The sequence below is a fragment of the Sander lucioperca genome, chromosome 11 (assembly GCF_008315115.2).
Source record: "Sander lucioperca isolate FBNREF2018 chromosome 11, SLUC_FBN_1.2, whole genome shotgun sequence".
In the NCBI taxonomy this organism is placed as follows: domain Eukaryota; kingdom Metazoa; phylum Chordata; class Actinopteri; order Perciformes; family Percidae; genus Sander; species Sander lucioperca.
The window spans coordinates 34,620,480-34,636,856 of NC_050183.1; the positions used below are offsets into that span (position 1 = coordinate 34,620,480).

The 16,377-nt window shown below is 41.1% G+C and overlaps 1 long non-coding RNA gene across 1 annotated transcript in view; it reads left to right on the plus strand.

The window, feature by feature from the left end:
- The window catches only part of LOC116063361, a 47,355-nt gene extending 31,795 nt beyond the window's left edge, over window positions 1-15,560 (plus strand). Inside the window, exon 3 of the long non-coding RNA XR_004108254.2 lies at window positions 14,378-15,560. This is a non-coding gene — a long non-coding RNA (uncharacterized LOC116063361). The remainder of the gene's footprint in view (window positions 1-14,377) is intronic.
- Window positions 15,561-16,377: the final 817 nt, after the last annotated feature.

The window sequence follows — 16,377 nt, forward strand, 5'->3', positions numbered from 1 at the left end:
TGCGTCGGGCGCAAGAGTCATTTATCCCGCTGGTAAAATAGCAACAGCACCCGAGTTCCGCCCACAAAGCTACTTGCATTTGGCGTTTTGATACGTTTCAGATCGTTAAAATAGGGCCTTAAGTCTGCTTTATCCTTGTCATGTGACGTCTACCGAAACATGGGCTCCAGATTCCTTGTGCCTACAAGCACATGTTCCTCCCACCACTCTTCACACTCCCTCACTCCTGTCTAATTGACTTCATGCCTGTTCATGAAAAGGATCCTGGTTTCCACCTGTTCTGCCTCTATTCACAGCATAACACCAAATTCTCTTGTGCTCTCACTCTATTAACAGGGATCATACCCAAGTTCAGCTCCCTGCTATTATTGCACGGGATGCTAAAATCTCATTTTCAACTCAATTTAACCTGGTCTACCTCAGGGGGAATGGAGATGTCCTCTCTCTGACTTAATTATGAACATACAGTACTGCAAGTCAAGGAAATCTTTTCATATTAACATTTTGATTATTACGTGCAGCCAGAAAACAACAATGATTATGCTATTTATATGTATGTTGTCACCAGACATAATTTGATGTATTTCTGTAGCTTATTATATTATATTGTTTACGTATTTTGCGGAATCCTTTTTATGAACCTACCATTAAAGGTTTCTTCATTTGATTCAATCTTTTTCAACTAGGTGCCCCAATTATAGTTAATAATTCAGTGATCTTTATGCAGTTAGTTCATGTGACCTAGATAGCAGTTTTTTTAATGAAGTAGTCTCTTGTTTCATATTCCGCTTGCTTCCGTTGAGAGACCCATTACCTGGCTTCACCGTGTCACAGCCAGCCTTCACCCTCACTCCCCAAAATGTAAACTCCCCAATAAATCATCCGCGAGGTACAGTGTCTACCCCTATCAGACAAGATTGTCAGATAATGGCATTCAGTGCTGTTGCTGCTCAGGATAAATATGGGTAGAAGTGTGTTGGCCATGGCATATCCCCATTCTGCCTTCTCACAAAGAATTTGGCTTTGATTCGATCACCCATATGGATATTCATGTGCTTTAGCAGACGACAGACTTAATTCATACTCAGCATCGCGAGATAGAGGGTTCCTTCGAAGAAGAGTAAGGGGTGACGTTTATAAGACATCCTTGAGGAGGCTGTCTGTGGTTGTTGCTTTGAGCTCCCCTCAAGCAGATACACAGATCCTTAGCAGAAACAGTCTGGCTCAGTGTTTAATGGTACACCAATACCAGGTTCAGTGTGCTACTGAGGCTCCTGTCTGCGCTCCTTCCTCCCAGCTATTGAGCACTGTTACCGGGCCATCTGTGACTAAGTGCTGTGCAGTTACCCCAGTTTTGGAGCATTACCCCCAGCACATCTATGATCTTAATGAATCCACAAGCTTTTTACTGTCAATCAATAATTGAACAACCACTGAAGGAGCTTTTTCCACAGCTATTTGAAGGGGCATAGGGTGGCTGAGTTTACCCAGCAAGTTAAAATGCTTTGCCAGACTGAATACAGCGGCTGAATAAGGGGGGGGGGGGGGGGCTTTATTCTGTCGGCATGCTTTATTCTGTCGGCTGTGAGATTTAGTATTTTTTTTTCGGTTTATCTGTATTGAGCCTAATCCACTAAATCTGTTTAGAGCAGCACATGCCACATAAACATATAGACATGGTCTCAGCCGTTTCTATCTGATTCTCATTTTCACCTCATTCGCGCCTATGGAGATGCATCTGACTATTAACAACAGGTCATAGTCCAGCATTGCACTCTGAGGTAACACCTTCAAGCAACTGTCAAGCTAGGCATGATGCCTATTAACATATCACAGTGATTGAAGCTAACTGTGAATTCAGTCAGGCTTTATAGCTATGTAATACTTTTTTACAAGTAATTAAACAAAGACAAGTATTATAACGGTAATTACCCCATTATCAGATTAAATCTTCAATTAACTGTGTCCATATAGCGTTTTTTTTCTGGCAGAAAAGCGCTGGCAGGGCGCTGGGGAGCGCTTTTCAGCCCAGCGATTTGAAGTGCTGCACATGGGTTTAGTTTCTATGATCGCATTAACATTAGCTAGGCAGCTAACTTCACTGCGTTAACAAAGGGGTTGACTACACAGCTAACAACAAGCTAACAACAAGCTAATAATACGTACGGTGATAAACACCCAACAGCAACATTCAGTTTCCAGCCAAAGTGTTCCCACAAATAAGCTGTTCTGTCTTTGACGACACCAGTACTTTTCTGAAGTGCTCGAAGCGGCCTGACAAAAAAAGACGATGGCGCTCAAACCTCCCTATATGCGCGTGCTCTACCAGGTGAGCTACCCAGGCGCCCTAAAGACAACAACTTTACCAATTTGACAATACATGTGCAGCATAGGAAACACAGTGAACACAGATAACACAATCAAATACAGAAGCGTGCTGCAAATGGACTATACATAGGGTGACCAGATGTCCCGGTTTGACCAGGACAGTCCCGATTCAGAGTTGCGTGTCCCGAGTCCCGACAAAAGCCTGTTGGGACGCTAAAATGTCCCGCTTTACACCAACCACTATGAAATTGTCCCGGTTGTCAGCGATTACATAGCCAACGTGGTCTTATTATAGCCCGATCATGAACTAAACCCATGTAGAAAGACTAATGAAGCATAAAGGAATGAAGTAATGCACAAATCATGAATTAATTCATGCATGAATTCATAATTCATGTACACTTACCGTAAAGTGTTACCATAACTTTAGTTTAAACCTGTGGCAGCAGTTCCAAATAATTTGTTTAGTGCCATGCAATGAAAAATACCTTTTCACAAAGTTTTTCACAAGTTCAGTGGGTGCATTTTCCAAAAGAATGATTTAATTCTGAAAAATAAAGTTGGTCCCACACGAAACTCACTCATGTCTTTTAATAGTATTTCTTAGATATGTAGGCTACATACCAAGAAAATTCATGAATATTAACTGAGATACCCCATTATGTTGTGAGCAGTAGGCTTGCGTGTGCTGTCTAATCTGTCTGTGTCTATGTTTGACCTGGGCTAGCACATGTTCATGTTAAAAAGCGTGTGCGTGCACGATCACCACTGTCACGCGCAAAGTGTCCCGGTTTTAGTTCCAGGAAATCTGGTCACCCTAACTACACAATCAAATACACTCAACACAACCAAACACAGAAAACACAACCTAATTTAGAAACGTGCAGCAAAAACATAGCCAAATACAGAAAACACAGCAGAATACAGAGAATGAGAGGTAAATATCCAATGATGCTAACCTGGCTGATGTTATTTACTCATTAATAAGTACAAAGTTAAAAGTGTTATTGGCATAATGTTTTGTAATGTGAGGTTTGTTTAGTGACGTTTATTGGTGGCAAAATGTTGGGGTAACAACTACTTTGCACAAACGCAAAACTACAATATTACACAATTTGACATAATGCGCATTTTCACATTTCCCACGCAGGGGACAATCTGACTGGACACATAACTGTTCTTTTCTAGCTTTTGTTTCACTGCTCATTTCCCCGTTTGTAAATGCTGGCAATTTTATTATATCTATTTTTGCTCTGCCGAGCAAGCCTACTTTTATCATATTGTCATGCTGCTTTTTGATGATTGGTAATCCTCGCCACATCCTCCTTAAGTTATTTTACAGTATTTATCAAGTTCCAGGTCAGATATGTCAATCATACTCCATTACCTCTTAATCTTTACTCTAAGCAGGTCATATGTGAGCAAGCTAACACTTTAGTCAGTTGGTTCAGTTAGCTACACAACAGTTACACCTGGCAGTTAATGGGTGTAAATATTAAATAACAACTAATCTCTTGATAAGAACTAGTTTCTGTGGTGCAACCAGTATTGATTTAGTGATGCAGAAATCTCCACTCTCCAGACACTTTAAAACTTTACATTGCTAGCTTGCAACACGATAGTCAGCTTTAACGCATTTCTGTGGTTGGGGTGTATGTGTTTTTATTTTTTATTTGTCCATGTTTTATTTCCATGCAGATTTTTTTTCTTCTAAATGATGTGCTGTGTTGTCACAGTAGTGAAGATATTTTCTTCATTTGATTGTGTAGGCAGCAGTGTGTTGAGCTTTCTGGGCCACCGTACACAGCAGATAACCAAGCTACTTCCTAAATGATGCTCAGGACTGATCAATTTGCTTTAAAATGCTTTGAGAAGTTAATAAAGAGAGTAAGTATGAACTAAGAGGAATGTGCACGTTAACAAAGATAAAGATTAGAACAAATGTAAAACGAAGATGTATATCGGCAAAAGGAGTAAACGTGGATTATTTTAGATGAGGAAATGAAAATGTGTAACACGCTACAAAGATTTTTTTTTAAATACTAAAAAAGAAGATGCTCAACAAATATAAAAGTGAGGCATGTATGGCAATGTGTGTATGAATGGGAATGTATTTTGTTTTGTTTCATACTTTCTGCACGTAATATGTGTGTTAATATGTAATATGTATATAACATACAGAAATGTATATCAATAATTGTAATGAGATTGATAAGATTCTGAGGGACCTAAGAAAAAAATAAATATAACGTAAAAGGGTAGATGTAATAAGCAAATGCTTCAGTCAGTATTGTATGTATTGTATAGTATTGTATGGAATATGTATTTTCCGTTTCCTAGCGCTTTCTTTGTGTTGGAATTTTACATTCGGTGGATTCATGACAACTATAGTTAACTCCTCAGATCTCTGCAGGGTAAATTTAGACAGCTAGCTAGACTGTCCAATCTGAGGTTTCTCTTGCATGACTATTTTGCACTCTGTGCAGAGTTTAGCGCTGCCCATGAAGATTCTGATTGGTTTAAAGAAATGCCATTAAACCAGAGCATGTGTTCATCCCATCCCCGAATGCTATGTGCAGTAGCCAGACCCTCCTTCAGGGCGCGTTGGAGGAGGGTCTGGCAAAGCGAGACTAGTATTGATTAGAAACGAGTTAAGATGACACTTTGTTTTTGTCTTTTACCATTTTATGTTCTGTATGTGATGTGTATCTGTGTGATCGAAATAAACTAAACTAAAAATATGATAATATTTCCATCATTGTGATTTCAATACTGAAACGAGGCAAGAATCCAGCAGCAAGCCGGCCTGTGATTATGAAACTCCCTCCATCAGCTAGCAGTAACAGTGTTCTTGGGTTGCTTTTAGTCGGGAGGTTAAGCAGCTGAGAGTTTTTCTTCCTCTGGTATTCCCCACAGGCGGCAGGGGAATACTAGAGGAAGTATGTCCCTTGGTTCTCTTAGCCCTCTTTATCCTGAGACTTCCACAGAATAGACCTTAAACCACTTTAGCTCTGCTTTATGGTATCATCATTGAGTCACTTGTGACATGTAGATGCACAGGGTGCTAGAGATCTACAGATTCATCCATTATTTATGAATTGTGTTGCAAGGATATAAATGCTGCTATCTCATTGTGGGGTACTTGGCCTTTCGAACCCCGCTCACAAACTGCGCCATCTATTCACAGACAGTGATGCTGAGCTTTTCATTCCGCGACTGCTCGTGTAGAGAGTATTGCATCTGCCAGGGGAGCTGGTCTAGACCGGACTTGAGCCGTTTGTTTTGTGCATTTCCAGTTTTGCATTATTTCATAAAGATTTGAAGAGTGTAAGCAAACAACTTTCAGATGCGCCTGAGGCCAGCCCTGAGAAGTGAAAAAAGCCATGTCCTGCATTCTCCTGGGAGCCAGAAATCCTTCTCCACACAAACTTTCCCTTAATTAGCTGGAGTGTGCATAATGGGAAAACATTAGTATTGTTATGAGGGGAAAGGGAGTTTGACTGACAAGGTCCTGCTCCTAACTTTTGTTGAATTAAAAGAGGATAGCTATCGGAGGTTTGGTATATTGAAACGGCCATTTGCATATTTGCGGCTATATTAAAAAGGATTAGCTCCAGCCAGTGAAGCACAACAAACAGAAGGAGGAGGACAGCATGGTTTAATATCACAAATGACACCCAGGGAGTTACCCCCTAGCTCCAAGCCTGATTATAGCTACTTAATTAGGACAGCTTCTCAACTCTCACACATCTCCTTCCCCTGCTCTGCTGTGTGCGGCAGGAGTTTAGTCCCAGATTCAATATTTACCCTGCACTCCTCTACTTGTACCAGGAGTTTTTACTGGGGATAGAGGGGTGAGTTGGGGGTAATATTAATCATGAAATCTGCTACTCGTATGCAGGTGCAAACCAATTAGCAGGCTGGCATTTAAAGGACTTTAATTAATAGTTCGTCACAGACGAAATCAGATATCAGTTATGTCTAAATGCCTTTCACACAAGTTTTCAAATATTGGGGTCCCGAGTGTTGCATTATTGGTAGCTGTGAGATTTAGCTTCCTGTGTTGACACCTCACATTTGCACACATTCTGTGTGCATACAGTGATACAGTAATACAGTTGTTACATGCTACATTATATTACATGGATAATATATATAATTTATGTATTGGATCAATATATTTAGGCAGTATCACTGTTCTGGCCAGCACATCTCTCAGTTTCTTTCAATTCATGCATTAGTTATCTATTGTTTATCATGATGTGTAACTCTGTGTCCCTTTTAGATAATTAAGAATGAAATCTCTTAGGGTATGGCAGTATTTTATGACTGAGATTTAATACCACTTTATGGATTTCACATGGTGCTGTTGTTCATCAGTCCATCCACATACAATGCATATTGAATGACCCAAATGACTATTGATTGATGTTTACATTTTACCGATTGGCATGACAGTGTTAGACAAATGGATAAGAGCAACTTGACGATTTAATGTCGAAAAATATCCTTTGGTTTTGTCATTTATCCATTATTTTTAGTCAGTTTTTTATTATTATACTGCTTTATGCTTTCACCCTACTACATTTCAGAAGCAAATATTGGACTTTCTACTCAAATGCATTCATTTCACAGCTATGATTGCAATTTTGCAGTTCTCGATTTTACATACGAAACCCCCAATTTGCTTATAAAATATGATACATTGTTATGGATTAAAATAATCCAACCATATACAATTATCTCCACTTCGACCAACTACAACACCAATGTGGAAGCAGCATATTATTATTACATATTAGAATACAATAATATAGTCTATATAATAACATGATATTCTGGAAAATGACCATTTGGCATATTACTAAGTACTTGAGTACATTTAAGTACAAACTTCTCTCCTTTAATTTAAGTGAAATTCTGAATGCATGACTTACTTATTTTTGTGGTATTTCTAGTTTCACTTCAGTAAAGGATCTGAACCTTCTTCCCCCATTGGTTATAAAGTAGCAGAAAATACAGTTGCAGTGGTTTAATATTTGCCTGACAAGAACATAACTTTATTACATGGCAAACAAAAAAACTCAACAAAGAAAAAACAAAGCCAAAGAAAGGTTCCCTTTGCAAAAACGTTTTTTTTTTTTTAAATCCAAAGGGCAATTCATTAAAATGTGTCAGCCCTAAATAATCATATAATAAGCAATAAAACATGAAAAGCACATAACAAACAAAGCCTTTTTTCTTCAGAAAGGATACCTCCCGGTTCATACATATTTGCGCTGAGCCCAATGGACTATAAAAAAACAAGTGATTGATACCATGTAGTATTTGTAATTTACTGGTATCTATAAACAAAGCCAAGTTGTTAAATACTTAGCTCAAAACCATTCTTTATGGACAGTGTTGTATAAGTCAAACATTAATATTAAAGATTGTGTCATCCTCACTTTCTGTTGAGGCTCAGCTTTATGAAATCACACAGGGGCCGCTGACCTGCAAAGATGCGACTTGAACCACTTTTTTTCAACCGCCGGGAGGCTGGGGGGGTTAAAGGTCAGCTGTCACAGAAGCCACAGAGGATCCTCCTGGGTGAAGATCCTTGAGTCGTTTCCCTTAAACCAAGACACCATGGCCAGGTTTCACAGGTCTGCCCTGCAGCTGCCCCAGGGCTTGAATACATCTGTGTGTTTATTGGATGGTGTGGCACCACTAGCCACAAAACCCCGACCATTTCCCCAGTCAATGGTACACTTGATGTTAATGTTTAAGTGGGCTTACTGTTTTCCACCACATAGTGTTCAAACTCTTACTATTAGCTATGTTTTTACCTGCTAGTAAGAGTTTTGTTGACACTAAAACTTTCTTGCAGGGGTTCATGTCATAGTTTTTGTGCTACAGTTGCACAGTGCTGTTATGTCATGACGTCAAATAATGTAAGGAAAGACATTAAGCAACCTCTGTTGGGCTGTAATACATTAACAGAAGGCCACACATCCAGAGATAAATGAGATTTTTTTTCTCATTCAGTGTTGGTAAAGTGTATAATAAGCACTGATTGGGAATCCACTCAGCCAGAACTAAACTGTGTTTGCTCTATCCACAGAGGGAAAAAAATCATATTAGCAAAAATAAATGTTGGTGGGTTGTTAGAGAGTCTGATTATGTGTGTCTCAGGCAAATTGGCGGTAATGAGTCAAGAGACTGCACTCGTTCACATACATTAAAACAGCGATCATTAGGAAATTAGGGCCCAGATTAATCCTGTTAATGACACACTGGTGCTCATGGGAAAAAAGACGGCCCCAGATGTCGGGATGCGGTGCCGTGATGAAGCATCAACTGCATGCGACGGCTCATTCTCTCGCCTCCTCTCTCTCTCTTTCTCTCTTTCTCTCTTTCCTCCCTGCCTGACGTTAACGCAGGGCTGCTCCTGCACAGCGCCGCCACTTGAAATGCAAACGAGGGGGGCCGCAGCCGACTGCTAATGAGAGCAGATCCCAGTGATAAGGAGCGAGAGAGAGGGAGAAAGAACGGGGGGAGAAGAGAAAGTGAATAAATTAAAAAAAGAAGCAATCTGAACTGAGGATAAGACGCAGCAGCAGGAACTCTGATGTCCCCAATTAGGAGGGATGTCACCCCCTGTCTGGGCCGTAGTAATAAAGCCCTCACTCTGTATTCGGAATCACATGGCTCCAACACTGTTAACATTCTAATATCTTGGGCGTGCGTGGTAACATTAATTACTTGGCCATTTGGATGGCTCCTGAATCTCCTTAATGTTTGCTTCCAAATGGAAATCTGAGCTCAGGCTTAGGAGTGTTACATTAGAAAATAATAAGTAATATTTACCCTACCAGCAAGCAGTCACGCCTGCTCCACAACTGGTTCCATTTCTCCTATTGACTGTTTGGATATAGTGTTCTCCTATACAAAGGCAATTATTCTGTGAATTTAACAAGAATGTGATCCCTGCAAATGGTGACTTTTTCTCCGGGCTTTTGGACCTCTTGCATGTAAAGCCCGCTGTTTGACAGAGGCCGTGTCACATTTAGATTTAATTACAGGTGTTTGAAATCTATGCAAATCTCCCCCAATCTATTCTTATCAGGGGAGCCCAATAATTGAAGGAAATCTTCCCAAACAATTCCTGCTACCATTAAAATTCATGGTCACCTTGAAAGGCATGTCTGCGGCTGTGAATCCTATCAGTCGGCACTTCTCTCTTACTCTCTCTCTCTTTCTGAGAAACAAACACTCTTGTTCTTAAGTTACTGCAATATATATCATACCAGATAAGGAATTGTGGAGGAATGAACATTCTTCAGACTGTGACTCCAAATGGTCAACTTTCATCTGGAGGAAGCCGTATCTACTGTATTGTTTTCAAAGTGTAGTGAACCCAAAAGAGAAAGGGTAAAGCCATTGTGGTGTGTATACAGCAGAAATGTGTTCTTTGGGGTGGCAATATAAGAGGAGCCCTGGATAAAGGAGAAAAAGATTACAATTTTTCCCCCATGTTGTGGTGGCAGAGCTGCCAGCGAGAGGCTGAGAAGAGCAGCGAATGTAATGGTTGTATTACTGCACTCGGTGATGCATTATTAATGCAAACGTGATCAAGGCAGGTGGACAAGCCCAGGAGAGATAGCGCTGCTTAATGAACAGCCCCCTCTTTTTCGGCAGAACAAGGCCTGGCAGCTGTTAGTGTTGCACTGTGAGGTGTGAGCTCCTGTACCTTTGTGGTTAAGGTAGCCCCTATTTAATTAAGAAATAATCTGCAGCCGCTTCTAATTGACTCTGTTCATAGACCGGTGCATGTGTCAGCGCTGTGGTCATGCCCACCTGCATTTTAAATGGGAACATAAACGGATGTTTTGTGCCGTTCATCATTTGTTTTCTGTAACAATTCAAGCGGATCTAATTGTGCATGATGGTGTCGGGTAAATTATCTCAATGTAGGCTAGTCATGTTACAGTAAAAGATAGAGCTTCTCAAAATGAAAGCATTTCACATTAGACTTTTACCACGTAAGGTAAAGTAAAATGGATTTCTTGGATGCACTGGGTGGGCCTCTAAGCAACAGTGTATGTAAAACCAATGTAAATTTCAGGCCAGATGTGTAGTGTGACGTCTGCAGCCTCCCGACTCATTTTAAATGAATACAAAAAATAAGCATTCACATTTCTTTGCATCTAAATACATTATTGTAAACCGACATAGCGGTCTCAAATTCTAAAAAGATTTTCTGTCTGTAACACAGCTTCATTGTGTGTAGCCTGCAACTCTCAAAGACAACAACCTTTCTGATAGATAGATAGATAGATAGATAGATAGATAGATAGATAGATAGATAGAAAAAAGAACATAATAGTGAATTTGTAAAACTATGCAGTGAAAAGAAGGGACTTGGAACTAATCCTGCTAGCATGTGCTTTGCTTCATTTTGAAATAACTCCCATGTATGGAGCCTCATTGCAGAACATGTGATTATTTAGGGGCTGTTGAATTCACACGCAATATACATGGCTCGTAGGAATATTGCTGATGTGTGCTGTGAGGATTGCTTTTATAGAGGATAACATCAATTTGACTTAAAATTTTCATTTAATTTTTGAAGCGCGCACATGGGCCTGTCAAGGCATTGGCTTCGTCAGTTCATGTTTTTAAGTCACATACTGCCCCCTGGTGTGAATGTGAAGTATTACAGTCATAAATCAGTGCCTGCCTCTGCTCTGCTGTACTTAGAGATCCATGGAATGCATAGTTTTAGGTAAATGCATGATTATCCAAAATTGTTGTTTGGTAGTAAGTGCTTTATGTGTGTGTGTGTGTGTGTGTGTGTGTGTGTGTGTGTGTGTGTGTGTGTGTGTGTGTGTTTCTGAACAATGCAACAAATGAAAAGCATTTTTGAATTCAAACCAGTTGAGTGGGAGCCATTTGTTGCCAAAATTGCTTTCACTGCAGTTAAACTCAGCTGGGGCTAGTGTTTGGGTTATGGCCACATTAGGGTTAGGGTTAGGGTTACTAGGTTATTAGGTTTCACTAAGAATCCAAGAAATGAATGGACCTCAATGCAATTTCAAACATGGTGCTCTGTTTACCTTCCTGTCCACTTGTGTGTGTACAGTAGTATGTATGATGTATTCCTTTATACTCAAACCCCTAAGGTAATACCAGCTCCAAGCAGGTGAATCCCCACCCCACCCCTAGCATGGGGTCCCATGTTGTTTTGCAGGGGGACCACAGCCTGCAAAGGGCCTACAGGGGCCTGCAGTAAAGGAGCAAAGATGTAGGGGCTTAGCCACACCCAATGAGCACTTTAATAAGCAACATAGACCTTGTTTACAGCAATGCTGACAAGGAGCCAGCAGCAATAATGCACAGTGAAGAGACGGGTGGGCAGGTGGAGATACAGTCACATTTGTACAGGTGTGATGCATTAACATAGACAAAGACAACAGACAAAGCTCACATGGGCCGACACATACACAAAGTCATTGATTTAGCCATGTTCAGCACTTCAGACAGGTCGGACTGGGGTTAATGGAATACTTATGGATGTAGTGTGTCTGAGGCTGAGGGAAAGATTGGGGTGGAGGTGGGATCTGGGGTGGAGGTGCCGCACGCCGCCTTGGTGAAGCCCCCGCTAACCGACAGAGCGCATCCCTTCGTCAGGGTGGATTAAGAACGTGTCAGGCTAGATGGAGCAGATAGCCGGGTTTATATATCACACAGGACGGACACACCGCAGCCACACCGACACATACATGCTGCCCTTTTACAAAGGACTTTCCCACAGAACAGTTATTTATGACTCTAGATATGAACATACGCATGGGGAAATTATTCCAGGATTATATAGATGATGCTTGAAAGCCATCAGTGTTGTGAATTTGAATGAGATGATAATATTTTGTGGATGTGATGGTGGCATTATTTTATAGGGGAGGGATAGAGCAGTAATATGTTACAGCTGTTACTTCCGACATGCAGGATTTGGAATCTGGAGTGATTTGAATTGTTGAAATTGGTTGGTGTTAACTTATCTAGAGATGCAATGCATGTGCTCAGTTCTACGATAGGCAAAATAAATCATCTGAATCCTTCACATTTCTCGATTTATAATGAACAGCAAACAAACTGTCATTGTTTAGAACTTGATTAGATTTGCTCTGAACTCATGCCAAGCCAAGGTAAATCTGATCAAGGCGCTCTGTAATACCAATGCTTGCCAAGGGTACAATTGTATCTCAGAACGACTTGTCATTATGTTTCAGCCGAGCAAAAAATAAACATTTGGAAAACCGTGAAGCCAAGAATTGATTGTGGCTTTGGGGAGGGTAACATTGTAGCCCATCTAGCTTTGCCTGGGGCCAAAGCTTACCAGTGCTTTTATACATAGTTTATTCCTACCTGTTCTCTCTCCATGTCTTGGACCTGTATGATAGTATCTGCTTCAATTCCCCAGTCTGAGCAATCTGTTTGAATCCACAAGGTTGTGAATAAAACAAACCTGCTCTCCTGCTCAGCTTAGTGTATAATGCAGGACCTCGCCATTGGTCATGAATTGACAAAGTCCACATAGAGCTATATCCCACACCCTTACCTGCTGGAAATAGCCATACATCAGATATGCTACTATCAAGCAATGAGGTGGGAGGAATCGCATGACGGCATGGAGAATTATCGTTGAGTAGTGCAGGAAAAACCTTCGGTGAAGATGAGCAGAAAACGGGACATTATTTTCGGAGGGAGTGGACTCCCGAGATCACCCCCTCAAGACGATGGTTCAAGGTGCAGGAGTAGACACACTGGACAGGAGTGCAAGGCGAGGCATGCTAACAAAGCCACAGCCACCAGCCTGGTCTCAGGGAAGCACTAAGCCTGAATATTTCATGGCTCCTTCAAGCACAAAAAGACTACAAAACTGGCCTGGCTCATTTGGAGCCATGTGCTAGCTTAAGGTCAAGACTTGAAAATGAGGGAGGCAGGGCCGAACATCAAACATATATCTAATGCCTAATAAAACCTTTTTGTTTTTGCATATTGTTTCTCTATTGGCATAGATTATGAGCTTAGAACATCTAGTATGTGTATTATTTTTGAACAACACATCACCTGAGACTCCCATTCTCTCCAGAGCAGATACGATTGGTTCATTAGATTGATTTGTTTTTCTTCTAGTTGTAAATGCATAAAGTTGCTCTTTAAATTAGAAAGCCTTGACAAGGTGGGTGTAAAAATCATGTTCGCTCACTTCTCCTAACAACACAAAAGAGAAAACAATGGGGTGGTTTATACCCTGCAGACCCTAAAGGGAGGCGTTTAGCTCCTTGTGACTTTGTGTGCAAAGCAACCCAAACTCCCCGCGCTGGCGCATGGCAGAGAACAACAGCAAGAAACTCAAGGGCTGTCTCTGACAAAAGGGAGCAGGATAGCGGTGTCTGAAACCCTCGTTTACCTCTTCTCCTATTCCCTCCCTAATCAATATCAAAAGCAACAAAAACGCAGGCGTGAGGAAGACACACAAAAACACACGCAAAAGCAAACAAATGCCTGTTCAGTGGGGGGAGAGAATTAGAGCACGGCGCCATCTCCTCATCTTACCTGTCATTATCTGCTTTAGCTCTTAATGAGTGCTTCTCTACACTTGGTCACATCACATTTGTTTTATACGAGTCCCTTTGAACAGCTGAGAGATATTGAGCCGACTTTGATCACGGAATCCGTCTGAATTTCAAATCAGATATGAACCTCCCCCCCTATATCTCGAGCTAGGTCGTCTCCACATTTTCAGTCACTATTTTGTTTGTTTATACATCAGCCAAGGAAAAAAAGAGGATGAAATACAAAGAAAGAAAAGAAATCAGATAAAGAAAAAGTGACGATGCGGGAGCCTCGCAGGAGGAGCATGTGGGTTGTATAAATTTTGTTCATTACTGTTTATGAATTTAACAGGGACATGATAAAAGAATAAAAGAGAAACACTGCCACAAGATGCAGTGGCGTGCCTGCTTTTTTAATTTTTTTTTTTTTTTTTTTTTTTTTGAAGGCAGCCGTCTTCTAATGATGACCCTTGGCATGCTGTGGCACCTGGGACCTCCCCTAGCATGAGGGAGGCTGATGAAAATTAGCCCATTCACATTTCAAACAGAATTTGGCCTGGCCCCTGATCACAGTGCGGGGGCCCCCCTAACAGTCCTGCAGAGAAAACACGCACCAGCAGAAAGGATCTCCACCCGGCCAGAGCCTCTCCCCTGGCGATCATTGCGGGAACACATGGTGACATGACTGTGGGATGTGAGGGGTCTGGATGTACTCCGGCTGTTATTCCCTGTTAAAAGATTTAAACCATCGGGGTATGATAGGTCCCTTTGATGTTTGCTAAGCATAGAGCTATGGAACAAGGGAGCAGGGAGAAAGGAGAAAAGGGGGGAGAGGTGGGATGAGGTATAGTGGTGATGGTAGCGGTGATGCGGGGCAGAGGCTTGTTACTAGAAGGCAATCATCTTTGTGGAGCCTCAGCCGAGGAGGGGAGGAGATGCGTTGAACCTCTGTTTCAACGCAGCCACGCCAACAAAGGGAAGATAAAAGACAGAGGTTGAAGCCGGGGCCAAGACCCGCTGTGGAGCCGAGATTACTGCCAGCACAAAGTTTGGGCTCTTCTACCACTCCAACAACTTTTACCTTCCTAATTGCCCCAATTTGGCTCTTATTTCTAGAGGTGGGGAAAGTGTAATAGTCATAGAGAGATTATGTTTCATCCTAAAGGAATATATATATAATATAGCATGCTGATTTCCTGTATACTAATGGCAAAAACATTGTACTATAAAGATTGGAATATAGCACACACTGTAGAGTTAGTGGTTGTACTTTGTTAATAGTGGAACTCGGACAACCACCGAGTACCCCGAGCTAAAAATCCAACATGGCTGCTCTGTGCATCAACAGTTGTGAAAGCTGAAGTAACATACAGTTATAAACACTTCTGTCTCATTTGTGTCTCACTAAATTCATGTCATACAGACAGTGCTGTCCATCTTTTAACTGTGGACATGTTGTTAATCTGTTTGTATGCACAAAAACAGCGCAATGCGATGTTATAAACTGGTATTGGCTAACCTGGCTAGAGCTAATAAAAACAATAAAAATACGAATTGTAATGGAACGCATTCAACTGGGTGTGACGTCATTCCCAGCTTCAGTTCCGAAATAAAACAAGCAGTGAAAAATATTTTTGAACCACAGAAATTGAACGAACTTGACATGAGATGGCGCTGTGATGTAGTTGCTTCACGTTGGACACTAAAGTAGCGCAAAGATTAAACATTAAACATCATGGTTATCCTCCAACCATGTATTTTGTATAGCTACATACTTCTGAGACAGTATACCTGGCCCTAACAAAAAGCAAACTACTGTAAAACTTAAACTAAATATATAAAAACTAAAACTAAATCTTTCTGAAAAACTGAAACTAAAACTAGCAAACACACTCTGAAAAGGAACTAAAATAACTAATTAAAAATGCAAAACTATTTTAACCTTGTCACTTACAGTATGGTGTTCCTGTGCAGTGAGGGACTATTAGTGACATTACAGTGCTCTCTTTTGGTTTCACATCCAAATAATGTGGTCCACGAATAATGTGCCTAATCTGGGCAAACTGTTGCAATGTTGCCACATTCCGAGGGTGGTGAGTGCAATGTTATCATAACCAATATAACAGATGGCTGGAGCCATTAAAATAAACACAATTGTCAATGGCACACAGTTTCACTTGAGTAAGAGCTGGAGATGTGTTTAGCCTAACTTAGCATAAAGACTAGAAAGGGGAAACAACTAGCATGGATCTGGGGAGGTTTAAAAGTATGCCTACCGGGGTGCCTGGGTAGCTCACCTGGTAGAGCGTGCACCGATATACAGAGGTTTACTCCTCGACGCAGCGGCCGTGGGTTCGGCTCCGACCTGCGGCCCTTTGCTGGATGTCGTTCCCCCTCTCTCTCTCCTTTCATGTCTTCAGCTGTCCTATATAAATAAAGTTCTAAA